This window comes from Phascolarctos cinereus, unplaced genomic scaffold (genome assembly GCF_003287225.1).
Source record: "Phascolarctos cinereus isolate Bilbo 61053 unplaced genomic scaffold, phaCin_HiC Scaffold_4;HRSCAF=312, whole genome shotgun sequence".
Lineage (NCBI taxonomy): Eukaryota > Metazoa > Chordata > Mammalia > Diprotodontia > Phascolarctidae > Phascolarctos > Phascolarctos cinereus.
The window spans coordinates 559,678,667-559,692,068 of NW_027555847.1; the positions used below are offsets into that span (position 1 = coordinate 559,678,667).

General features: G+C 37.4%; 1 protein-coding gene across 1 annotated transcript in view; it reads right to left on the minus strand.

Moving 5' to 3' along the window:
• Window positions 1-12,545, minus strand: part of CD83 (CD83 molecule) — a 53,007-nt gene extending 40,462 nt beyond the window's left edge. The window contains exon 1 of the mRNA XM_020986788.2: window positions 12,323-12,545. The gene's annotated coding sequence lies outside the window, so the exon portion shown is untranslated. The remainder of the gene's footprint in view (window positions 1-12,322) is intronic.
• Window positions 12,546-13,402: the final 857 nt, after the last annotated feature.

A 13,402-nucleotide genomic window follows, 5' to 3' on the forward strand; every position in this document is an offset into this window, starting at 1 on the left:
CATATGCTAAGACAGTTTTACCAGGTTATGGTCACTGTACATGCTACAGCTTCTTGGAGCAACAGGTGAGAGTTGGGTGAAAAGTGTAGATGAGAAGCCCTGAGAAGAGCTTGGCTGCTTCACACCAGAGGTGCTAGTCCTCCCTGAACACCTCCTACACCCCAGTGAACATGTAGAAAAGGAAGCTAAGAACCAGCACAGCTTTATCAAGAACAGTTTATGCCAGACTAAGCTCATTTCCTTTTTTGACTGGGTAAACTAGACTGTTAAATCAGGGGAATGTTGTAGATGAAACAATCATACCTAGATTTTATAAATGCATTTGAAGAAAAAAAAAACCTCTCATGCAGTCCTTATAGATAAATGAAGAATTGTAGACTAGATAATGGTATGATTAGTAGACTTTGAAGTTGTTGAATGACCACAACCAAAGATTAATTATCAGCTCTCCAATATTCACTTTGAGAAAAGTCTCTAATAGCATACCCCAGTGATCTGTCCTTTGCCCTGAGCTGTTTAACATTTTTATCAGAGGCAGCTAGGTAGCACAATGGGGCTGGAGTCAGGAAGACCTAAGTTCAAATCTGGCCTCAGATACTAGCTATATGACCCAAGCAAGTCACAACCTCTGCTTTGCCTCAGTTTCCTCATCTTCAAATGGGAATAACAATGCCAAGTAATACTGTTTAACAATCAGCTCTTGGTGGGGGGTGGGGGTGGGGGTGGGGAGAGTACCCATGATACACTTATAAGTTTAATCTGTATTGGTAACATTTTCTCTATCATTTTCTTGAGTCTAGACAATCAAGAAAGGAATAAATCAAGCTCTAATTTGTAGCATTTGCTTACTTTTGAGGTGTAAATGCACACAAAAAATTTAACAATGAAGGTTACTTGAGCTAATCTGAGTTGGCCCCAGCACACCCCTCAATTGACCTCCCAGCATTGCTGTCAGCATAAAATAAGTTAATATTTTTAAAACATTTTACAAACCTTAAAACACTACTATCATCATTATTATTAAAAACATAGAGGGACAGCTTATCACTGGTGATGATACATTAGCTAACAGCATTGTTTAACCAAGTCATGTAAAAATAAGATGGAGGGAAATTCACAAATAGTAATTATAACTTTGAATGTGAATAGGATGAACTCACCCATAAAAAGGAAACAGATAGCAGAATGGAATAAAAATCAGAATCCAACAATATGTTGTTTTCAAGAAATGCAGTTAAGAATAAGAGACACACACTGTTCAAATGGGGGTTTGGAGTAGAATTTTTTATGATTCAGCTTAATTAAAATTTTAACTAATTCAATAGGGCTGAACAAGTGATATATGATTGTGATAGAATACTACTGTACTGTAAGAAATGATGAGCTCAATGATCTTAGAAAACCATGGAAAGACTTGCACGAAATAATGAAGAGTGAAATGAGTAGAACCAAGAGAACACTGTATACAGTAACAGCAACATTGTTTTAAGAAGGACTTTGAGCAAATAAGTCATTCTGACTATTATAAATACCCAAATTAATTATAAAGAACATATGAAGAAAGATGCTATCTGCACCCAGAGAAAGAACTGATAAATAGAAGTATATTTAGAATAATTTTACGCATACATACCTATTTGTGTCTAAAGATAGTCATCTCTAGATCTAGGGAAGGGGAAGAAAAAAAGGAAAAAGAAAAAAGAAATTTACATGATAACTTTATTACATGTTTAGAAGGCATAGCAAGTGGTATGTAATAGATTTGTAGTTTCATGTGCAATCATCTTTTTTGGTCATACGATGTTATGGAAATGCTTGTTTTATTCCATCAATTTAAAATAAAATAATTTTTTAAAAAAAAGTCACAATTCAAAAGGCTTTGACAGGCAAGAATGTTGGGCCAAATCTAATAAAATTTAATTTAATTTAATTGTATCAATGTAAAATTTTATACCAGCTAGGTGGTACAGTGAATAGAGTGCTGGTCCTGGAATAAAGAAGATTTGGCTTCAAATCTGGCCTCAAATACTAGCTATATGGCCCTGGACAAGTCACTTAACCCTGTTTGCCTGTCTCCTCATCTGTAAAATGAGCTGGAGAAGGAAATGGCAAAGCACTCTAGCATCTTTGCCAAGAAATCCCCAAATGGGGTCACGAAGAATCAGACGTGACTGAACAGCCACAATAAAAAGTCTTATGCTTGGTTTTAAAAACACTCAATTCATCAGTTATGTGATGGGAGAGACATAGCTACAGAGCAATTCCTATGAAAAAGATCTGGAGGCTATAGTGTATGCCAAGTTCACCATGAGTCAATGGTGTAATAAGCTAACTTGACTTTAGGATGAATTGAGAGGAACAAAGTGTCCAAGGCTCAGGACTTGATAGTCTCACTGTACTCGGTCTTGGTCAGACACCTAGCAGCATGGGCATACTAGCGCCAGCTTAAATTGGCTAAGGAAAGCCTATTGTTAAATTTCCAGTGCAAACATTTGTACCTTGGAAATCAGCAAATGCTACAAACCAGAGCTTGATTTATGTTTTTCTTAGTTGAGTAGGCTTAAGAAAGTGACAGAGAAAATGTTAAGAATGCAAATTAAACTTGAAAGTGTGTTGTACACACTTTTTTCCCAGGCAGCTGACTTTTAAACATTTACGAACACACCCCTACCTAGAAGGTTGTGTACAACTTCAGACACCACATTTTAAGAAGGATGTTGAAGAGTTGGACAGTACTGAGAGAAGGGAGACCAGGATAGTGAAGAACCTTAAGACAAGATATCTGAGGATTATTTGAAAGATCAAGTGGTCAGCCTGAAAGAGAAAAGACTTTGGGTGCACATGATTGCTGTCTTCAAGCATCTCAGAGGCTGTTCTACAGAAGAAGTATCAGACTTGTTCTGTTCGGATCCAGAAGCTACGCATCTACAAGGCATGTATCAACATACCAAGGCCTTTCCTCAAGTTCCCTTGACATCAAAGGGATGTCATTGGAGTGCTAGGGCCATTCATTGATTATTCCTACCAACCCAAGGACCTAACTAAAAAAAGTTGTAAATTTACAGTCACAGAATATCACATTTGGAAGGGATTGCAGAGGCTACCTAATTACATTCATAATTGAACAAGAATCTCCTTATACATGCCTGACAATTACCTGGATGTTTTCAGATAACCAAGTGTTTTGTGTGGTGGAAACCCAACTTCTGTCTCCATGATTTATCAATCAATCAGCAAACATTTATTAAGTGCTTTCTATGTGCCAGGCAATGTGCTAAGAGCGGGGGGCACAAAAAGAGGCAAAAGACAGACTCTGCCCTCAAGGAGCTTATAATCTAGTGGGGGAGATAATGTGCAAACTCATATATACAAAGCAAGCTATATACAAGATAAATAAGAAATAGTTAACAGAGGGAAAGCACTAGAATTAGGAGGGGTTGAGAAAGGCTTCCCATGAAAGTTAGGGTTTTAGCTGGGACTTGAAGGAAGCCAGAGAAGCCAGTAGTGAGAGTTAAGGAAGAGTATTCCAGGCATGGGGGACAGCCAGAGAAAATGCCTGGAGTCAAGAGATGGGTAGACTCTGGCCTTTGGAAGTAGAGACCTTGAAAACTAGGTTGCCTCATCCACATAACAGTCTTTAATCTCAGGGTGTTGGAGAGGCACTGACTGCCATGCTTATGGGATTAATTAGGCAGCCAGAAACTCATCCAAAAGCAGAACTCTGAGCTCCTCACACCCCTCACAGTCTCCCAGAGGAGACCCCCCCTTTAAGCAGAATCTGAAAGAGGAACTTGAGTGTTGTTGGAGACTCTATCATTCATGTCGGTCTGGTCCCTGCCCGGGGTTAAGGTTTTTTTTTGAGGGGGGGAGGAAAGAAAGGAAATAACATAGAAATTACTGATCTGGAAAACACTTTGAAAGGATTAATTAATCCAATTCTGTGCCCTTAGGCAGGTGAATGTCTCAATCATCCCAAAATGTCTGTTCTTTTTTTGGAGACTAAGACTCCATAGCCTCTAATAGGTCCAAGTATTTTGTTGTTCAATTGTGTCCTATTCTTCGTGACCCCATTTGGGGTTTTCTTGGCAAAGATGCTGGAATGCTTTGTCATTTCTTTCTCCAGTTCATTTTACAGATGAGGAAACTGAGGCAAACAGGGTTAAGTGACTTACCCAGAGTCTCACAGCCAGTAAGTGTCTGAGGCTAGGTTTAAACTCAGGAAGACCAGTCTGACCCCAGGCCTGGTACTATATCCACTGTGTCACCCATCTTTCTTTTCCCTTGTATGCATAGCACCTAGCAGGGTGCTTAGCACATAGAAGGAACTTAATAAATACTTATTGACTGATTAATTTTGAGGTAGATGAACATTCAGTATACTTGCACTCCTAAAAAAAAAAGCTGCTTATAAATGGAATTTTCATGTTTCACATTAATAAGAATTTATTAAGTGCCTACTATACACCATATGCTAGGCTAGGCACTAGAGTTACAAAGACCAGAAAAGGAACCAATAAGTTCTTGTCCTCAAAAAGTTGTAGTCTAAGGGGCAGCTAGGTGGCAGAGTGGATAGAGCACCGGCCCTGGAGACAAGGAAGCCCTGAGTTCAAATCCGGACGTGGACACATAACACTCACTAGCTGTGTGACTCTGGGCAGTCACTTAACCCCAATTGCCCTCATAAAAAAAACAAGTTGTATTCTACCCAGGAATAAATAGGTAGAAGGAGCAGTTTCCATTGGCGGGCATCAGAACTTCAGAAATACTTTGTCTCGTTTCTGCTATATCTTCAATTTGATTCTACCTTTAAATACCTCCTCCAGCTTCTGTAACATGTTATCAAATACTTAAGTGTAGTAGGGAAACTCTCTAATCGATTCTGAAATTAATCATTTTACAAAGCAAGTACTCAACTCCTAATTGTCCTAACGGGAGAGTTTTGGTTTTCATGTCACCTGGAGACGGGCAGGTGGTCAACTTGAATTTTTGTTACTATATTTGGAAATGAAAATTAAGTTCTTTAGAAAGCATGAAAACTTTTTCATGATTTCATTTCAAATGGAAAAAACTCAACGTGGTTCCTCTTTTTATTTATATGAACAGGAAGACTTCTGTTTTACGTTTAAGTGCTCAGCTCTCCAAATATGTAAGACATTTTCCCAGATGGCTTCCTGAAGCAGTGTACCAGACAATAGGCTGTTCTTTAGAATCGGAAGAACTTATTTGAATAGTTTGACTGATTTTCCCAGAAATTACATGTAAATGAATTAATATGATCAAGTTTACAATTTTAATTTTATTTATTAATGTTTTATTGGTGCCTTTTGGTTTTTATGCCTGTCATTTCTTGATATACCACATTGCCTGTAGGAAACACATCTTTGTTCAGCAAAATGACTTAACAAAACTACTTGACTGGCAGTATACAATATGTCCCAAACGTTTTAGTGCAAAACTGAACTATATATATTCATATATATATGTGAAAATTTTTGGGACATCCTGTATATAGCATTCCATATCCATAGACAACCACCTTCTCTCAAGAGTGAAGTGTATTATTTAGTCATCTGTTCTCCAAGACCAAGATTAATCATTACAATTAATCTGAGTTCAGCTGCCCTTTAGTGATATTTTCATTTGCATTATTGTAAGAAATACAATAGTGCAGGTGAAAATGTCACTGTAGTCATTGCATGTTGTTACAAGCATACCTCATTTTATTGAGCTTCACTTTACTGCACTTTGGAGATAGCTTCATTTTTTTGTTTTACAAATTGAAGATTTGTGGCAACCTTGTGTGGAGCAAATCCATCACACCATTTTTCCAACACATGGGTTCACATTGTGTCTTTGTGTCACATTTTGGTAAATCTCACAATAGTTCAAATGTTGTCATTATTATTATATCTGTAATGGTGATCTGTGATCAGTGATCTTTGATGTTATTTTTTAAATTGTTTTAGCTCACCCCCATATAAGAAAGGTGAATGTAATCAATAAATGTTGCCTGTGTTCTGACTGCTCCACCTACTGGCCATTCCCCATCTCTTTTCCTCTCTTAGGGTGGCCCTTTTCCCTGAGACACAATACTGAAATTGGGCCAGTTAATAGCCCTCTGATGGCCTCTAAGTATGTGCAATGAAAGGAAGAATTAATCAATTCAGCAAACTCCATTGTTGTCTTATTTTAAGAAATTGCCATAGCCACCTTAGCCTTCAGCAACCACTACCCTGAACAGTCAGCAGCCATCAGTTTCTAAATTAAGGTATGCACATTGTTTTTCCAGACATAATACTATTACACACTTAATAGATTAGTGTAGTGTAAACATAACTTTTATATGCGCTGGGAAACCAAAAATTTCATGTGGCTCACTTTATTGCAATATTTTATTGCAGCCGTCTGGAACTGAACCCTCAATATCTCCAAGGTATGCATGTATACAACGGTAGTCATTATTCTGCTTCTGCTCACTTCGGCATTATATCAGCTCATAGAAGTCTTCACATGATTCCCCAAGTTCCTCATAGTTGTTGTTTCTTTAAGTACAATGGGAGGCGGGGGGGGGGCAGGAAGAAAGGGAACAGACATTTATTAAGTATCTACTATGTGCTACATATTTTATAAATATCATCTTATTTGATCCTCACAACAACCTTGGGAGACAGATGCTATTATTATACCCATTTTGCAGTTCAGAAAACTGAGGAAAATGGAGATTAAGGGATTTGCCCATGATCGTAGAGCTAATAAGAGTCTAAGCCTGGATTTGAACACAGGTCTTCCTGACTCCAAGCCTAGCACTCTAACCACTGTTATCACCCAACAGCTATTCTGTTTTATCCATATACCACAGTATCTTCAGCCAGTGGACACCAACTTTGTTTCCAGCTTTTGGTACCACAAACCAGTAATGCTATGAATATTTTGGTATACAAGGGATCTTTCTGCGTTTAGATATATGCTAGTACTGGTTTCAATGAGTCAAAAGATGTGAACAGTTCAGTAACTTTTCTAACACAATTTCAAATTGTTTTCCAGAGGGGATAGACCAAATCACTAGTCTAACTGCAGTTATAAAAGTTTTTAAGCAATACCAGATGTTGGATATTTAAGTAAACATTCAAATGAACACTGGCCCCTTCAAAGCAGACTTCTTGGGAGGCTACCATCCTATTGCCATTGTCCTTCTATTCCTCAAAACAGCTATGGAATTCTATTGGAATTGCCCACAGAGACTAAGCATATAATCTGGAATTTGTGATTGCAAGAGGAACTGCTTGGCATAGTCTAAAATGTGGCATAGACTGTAGGGAAACCAATTTCAAAGAATTCAGATACAGAATAGGTAATGATGTAATAAAGAAAGCATCTGATGTGATAATACTAATGGGCCAAGTGATCTGGGGGTAGATAACTAGATTCTCTAATACCAGGTCTATATCTGTGAAATATAGATGATAGTATCTGTATTATGTATTTCACAGGCTTATGAGGAGAGTGATTTGTATACCTTGCAATATGAATGCAGGATATTATTTTTATTAGTAATGATAATGAAAGAAGTTGGGTCTCAGGATATTATGCTCTTAGAAATGAAATTCAGATAATGTAGTCAAAAATGATTCCACTGAGAAACGGGGAGGTCAAGACACAGTGAGACTGATGGGCTCAGCTACAAACTGACTTTTAAATGACATGTGTAAGACAGAGAAGCAAGAGCAGGTAACTGAAGACGAATTCAAAGGAACAGCAAGAGTGAGGTCTTGAAAGAGGAAAGATTCCAGAGTAAGTTAAGGCTTGTAATAAATGCTGAAGATTAAAAAGGGGGAGGAAGGGATTGGTCATTTAGCTCTATTGGAGACAAAAAAAAAATCAAGAAAGGGAACTCCCTGGAGAAAAAAATGAAAATAGTCAATTAATATTTTCCTTTGGTTTCCTCTATTAAGGAAAATAATCTCCCATCCATGGAGAATGGGACAAAAATGATTAACAAGGAATTACAGAGGGGCAGCTAGGTGATACAGTGGATAGAGCACTGGCCCTAGAATCAGGAGGCCCTGCATTCAAATGTGGCCTCAGATACTTACTAGCTATGTGATCCTGGACAAGTCACTTAACCCCATTGCCTCAAACAAACAAAAAAGAAACAAGGAATCACAGAGTCAAAGACTGCAGAGTTGGAGAAAACTTCAGGGACCATAAGTCCCATCCATAGCTGAGTGAGCATCACCTGTTGAACCTACGTGGAAAGTATCATCCTGGTTTTGTTTGAAGGTTTTAAGGGGTGAGATCTCATATTAGTAGCCAATTATTATAATTGGGGAGACCCCAGCTTTTTTTCCTCTTGTTTTATTCCCTTGTCCAGTCTCTCAAAGACAGGGCTGATGGAAGATAGGATTAACATTCTTCTCATTCTGGGTATTGCTACTCCACCCAACTAACTCAGGTTTGGGTGGTGGAACATAGATTCTTGTCTAGATTGCCCAAGGCTGGGGATGAACTGGGTATACAGATAATCTCTCTGTCCAAGAGTAACATATTGTCACTCAGCCCCTCATTGAAGTGAGCTCACTTCTGTTGGTAAAGTCTACCTCTCATTGCTTTTTTTTTAAACAATATCCTCCTCACGACCTTTATTTTTTTTTAATATTTTTTAATTTTAAACTTAAACACAAAATGAGAAAAGAAAAAAACATTTCCATGTACACAGCAGATCATAACAGAAGATTCAATATGAAACAATAAATTTCCATTTTAAGAAAACTATATAATATTACATGTTTTCGAAGCTGCCCAACTTTCCTTACTTGTTGGTTTTCTTTTGATCTCTGCTGTGCACTTTTTATTTTATTTTTCCCCTTCCCCACCCTAAAGAAGGTTACAATTAGTCATTGATGGATATATATATATACATACATATATCCATATATATATATATATATATATATATATATATATACATATACACACACACACAAATACATATACATAGATATCTATAAACATAAACATATATGCTCATACACATATATGTAAGATCATATTTTGTTTATTTCCACCTGTCATCTGTTTCTCTGAAGGTGGATACCATCTTCCTTTACAGGTCAAAGTCTTTCCATAATTTTCTAAATCAACCAGCTCATCATTTCCTATTCCACAGCAATATTCCAACCCAATCACATCTTATCTGAGGAACTATCTATGAAAAGCTTTTCCCCAATTTTCTGCATTCCTTCTATTCTTGGCTACATAGGTTTTATTTATACATTTTTATGTATATATATATATACATATATATAATATGTATACATACAAATGCATACAAATTCAAAAATGTACATAAATATATTTATTATATTTATATTAATTTAAAATAATAAAAATTATTCTTTTTACACTTCAGTAATGCTCTCCTTTATAATATAGTTTAAGGTCTGATACTGCTGAATCTATTTCCTTTACATCTTTTTTCCTGGTTTCTTTGTTCTTCCAAATTAACTTTGTTATTATTTTTCCAACTCATTAAAATAATTTTTTTTAGTAATTTAATTGGGATGACATTGAATAAATAGATTAGTTAGGTAAAATTGTCATTTTAAAAATTATATTGTCTTTACCTGACCATGAGCAATAAATTACTTCAATATTTAGATCTGAGTGTATTTGTATAAAAAATGTTTTATGTTTATGTTCATACAGTTCCTGTAACTGTTTTGGCAAGTATTCACTCAGGTACTTTATACTATCTAGGTATTTTAAATGGTCTAAAATAATATTGAATAATATTGTTGACACATAGTATAGTTTCTCTCTTTTTCACTTTAAATTAAATCTATTTTAACTTTAACTTTGTCTGAGATCATGATTACTATCCCTTTTTTTTATATAATAAATTCTACTCCTACCTTTGTTTTATCTTTGTGTGTATCTCTCATTTTTTATAATGTTTCCTGAAAGCAACATATTGTTGAATTCAAATTTTTAATCTACTATCCATTTGTGTTTTCTGGGTAAATTCATCCAATTCATATTCTAAGCTACTCGTGCATTTTCCTCCTTCCTATTTTTCCTCACTATCCTTCTCACCCTGTCTCTACTCACCCTTCTGCTTTACTTCTACCCACTACCTTGCCTTCCTATTCCTTAACCTTCCCACCCCTCTAAAAGTCCCTCCTTTGTCCTGTCCCTCGACCCTATCCCCTTGCCCTCTTATTTCTTTCTAAATTTAAAAGACTTTTATATCCCTCTAGATATACATAGATATGTACCTATATCTATCTATCTATCTATCTATCTATCTATCTATCTATCTATCTATATTGCTCCCTCTTTAGCTCATTCCCAGAGGTTCCAGCACTACCTGCCCTCCCCCCACTAGCATCTTTTATATCAATTTTTCCTTTAATGCCTCATTTTTATGAGATAATTACTCCTTTTATCTCCCCCTACAGTTTTTTTTTTCAAATCACCCCATCATACTCAGTTCAGCCCATGGCTTTCTTTCAAAATACCTAATGATGATGACAATCATAAGAGTACTGCTAGTATTTTCACATGTTCAAAGTAAACAATTTGGCCTTATTGAGTTCCTTATCTTTGGTCCTTAATGTTTACCCTATTTTTCTCCTGGATATTATATGGGGAATTTTCTCTTAAGTCCTGGGGGTTTTCTCACAAGAACCTGAAAGTATTTCAGTTCATTAAATGTTCTTTGTTGTTTTTTTTTTCATTCAGCATTATATTTAACTTTGCTGAATAAGTTACCCTTGGTTATAATCCCAGCTCTTTTATTCTATGGAATACAGTGTTCCAAGACCTATGGTCCTTCAAAATAGTAGCTGCTAGATCTTATGTAATCCTTATTGCAGCTCCATGATATTTAAATTGGGGTTGGGTTTTTTTTGTGCTGTTTCCATTATTATCTCCTTAACCTGGGAGCTTTGAAACTTAGCTATGATATTCCGGCAAGCTTTCCTTCTGGGATCTCTTTCAGGAGATGATCAGTGGATTTTTTCTATTTCTGCTTTACCTTCTTGTTCTAGAACTTCTGGGCAATTTTCCTTGATGATTTCTTGTAATATTGCATCAAGATTCTTTTTTTATCATATTTTTCAGGTACTCCAACTATTCTTACATTATTTCTCCTCAATCTGTTCTCCAGATCAGTCGTTTTTCTGATGAGATTTTTTAACTTTCTCTTCTATTTTTTTCATCCTTTTTATTTTATTTTGTTATTTCTTGGTGTCATAAAACATTATTAGTGTCCCCTTGCCCAATTCTAGTTTTCAAGGAATTATTTTCTTCCTTAAGTTTTTGATTCTCAGAGCAGTTAGGTGGTGCAGTGGATAGAGCACCAGCCTGGAGTCAGGAGGACCTGAGTTCAAATCTGACCTCAGGTGCATAACACTTACTAGCTGTATGACCCTGAGCAAGTCACTTAACCCCATTGCCAACCATCCCCCCGCAAAAAAAAAGCGTAAAAAAAAATTCCTTTCAGGACAGCTAGGTGGCAAAGTAGATAGAGCACCCAGCCCTGAAGTCAGGAGGACATGAATTTAAATCAGACCTCAGACCAAACACTTAACACTTAAAAGCTGTGTGACTGGGCAAGTCACTTAACCCCAACTGCCTCAAAAAAAAAAGCTTAAAAAAAAGTTTTCGTTCTCTCCAGTTGGTAGACTTTCTTTTCATAATTGTATTGCTCTTATTTTTTTTTCCAAATTTTTCCTCAATCTCTCTTATTCGATTTTTAAAGTCCTTTTTTAGTTCTTCCAAGAACTAATTTTATGCTTGGGACCATTGGGCGAATTTCTCTTTGAAGAAGGAATGGCTTTTTTAGTTCCATTATCTTCCTCTAAATATGAACCCAGATCTGCTTGATCCCCCAGTAACTATCTATGGTTGGGTTCTTTCTCCTTTGTCTATTCATTTTTTATTTATTTATTGTATTATTTTGTTTTAAGCAGCTATTAGTGTAGTCAAGTTGCACTCCTGAGGTATGGGGAATGACACCCCAAGCCTCAGGTCCTTGCTGTTACTTTCTGAGGTCTGCCTTGGGGCCCAACCTCGGGCTCTCCTCTTCACTGCTGACCAGTATTTTTTTAAAATTTTTTTTTTATTTTATCTCCTCTTCACTGCTAAGCCACAGCTAGGCCCCCAGCCACACTGTCCCACAAATGCTCTTGCTCCCTGCAGTCCCTCAGGTAGCTGTAAACTACAGGTGTCCTCTCTGACCCCCAAACTGAAACCAGGGACTCTGCTCTCCTGCAAATGTCCACAGCCAACACAAGTCCCTGCCCCTCACTACTACACTCACCAGGTATGTGCTGGCTCCTTCTCCCTGCAGGCCACAGTCCGGGAAACATCTGGCCAGCACAGCTGTGCTTGGCATCCCTCTATGGAGGAAGAGGAAGTCCTTCAATCTTCTCCTACTCAGCAAGCAGACCCCCACGCTGTCCTTATGAGAAAAGTTTCTAAGGCTGAGGCTGCCTCTCAACCCTGCTGCCCCCAGGGTCTTGTTTATTGAGGCAGAGTTAGCCTGGGGGATGTTTGCTCTTCACTCAGGTTGAACCTCTGGAGGCCCCTGGAGGTCAGGTCTTCTCAATTGTCTTGGGAGGACAACTGCTTTACACCATGTTTATTTCTGCTGCTCTGAGACAGTTCTTTTTTGGGGGAGGGAATCTGGAGAGTTGAAAGTTTTCTGACCTACTGTACCATCTTCCCAGAATCCAACTCTCATTAATTATTAACCTATCAGAGTTGATTGCCATTTGCTGGACCACCTCTCCTCTAAGAGTAAATAAACCTCAAGAAGTGGCCATGCTTCCTCTTTGAGAAATGAGAGGGTAAGGAGCCCTTTTTGTCAATCACTTGCTGACCATGATTGAAAAAAATTGATTATAATTTCCCCAAAAACTGTCTCGAAATTATTTTATATACCACAGGGGGAAGTCATTACAGTTTCCTGAGGCAGTCCATCCTACTTTTCGATAATTCCAATTTTTAAAGAGTTTTAGTTTTTTAACCTTAAACCTAAATTTGCTTCTGTGTAGCTGCTACACATTGCTCCTAAATCTGGTTTCTGGGACAAGGAGAAATTCAATCCCTCTGGAAGGAGCAACTTACTTGAAGAGGGTCATTATGACCTTTAGCCTCCCCCAGCCTTCTCCCTTCCAGGTTGAACATTACCGGCTCCTCCAGTTGATACTCCATATTGCTGTTGTTTGTCCTTTGCTCTCCAAGAGGACCATTGACACATGACTTGCAAGTGAATTGAAGTTAAGTGAGTCAGGGCTATGCAAAGTCACCCCCCTCACTTTGTCCTCCAGACCCATCTAGGTCCAGTGGCAAGATATAGATATAAACCTCAACTGAAAACCTTCCTCTGGCTACGTTT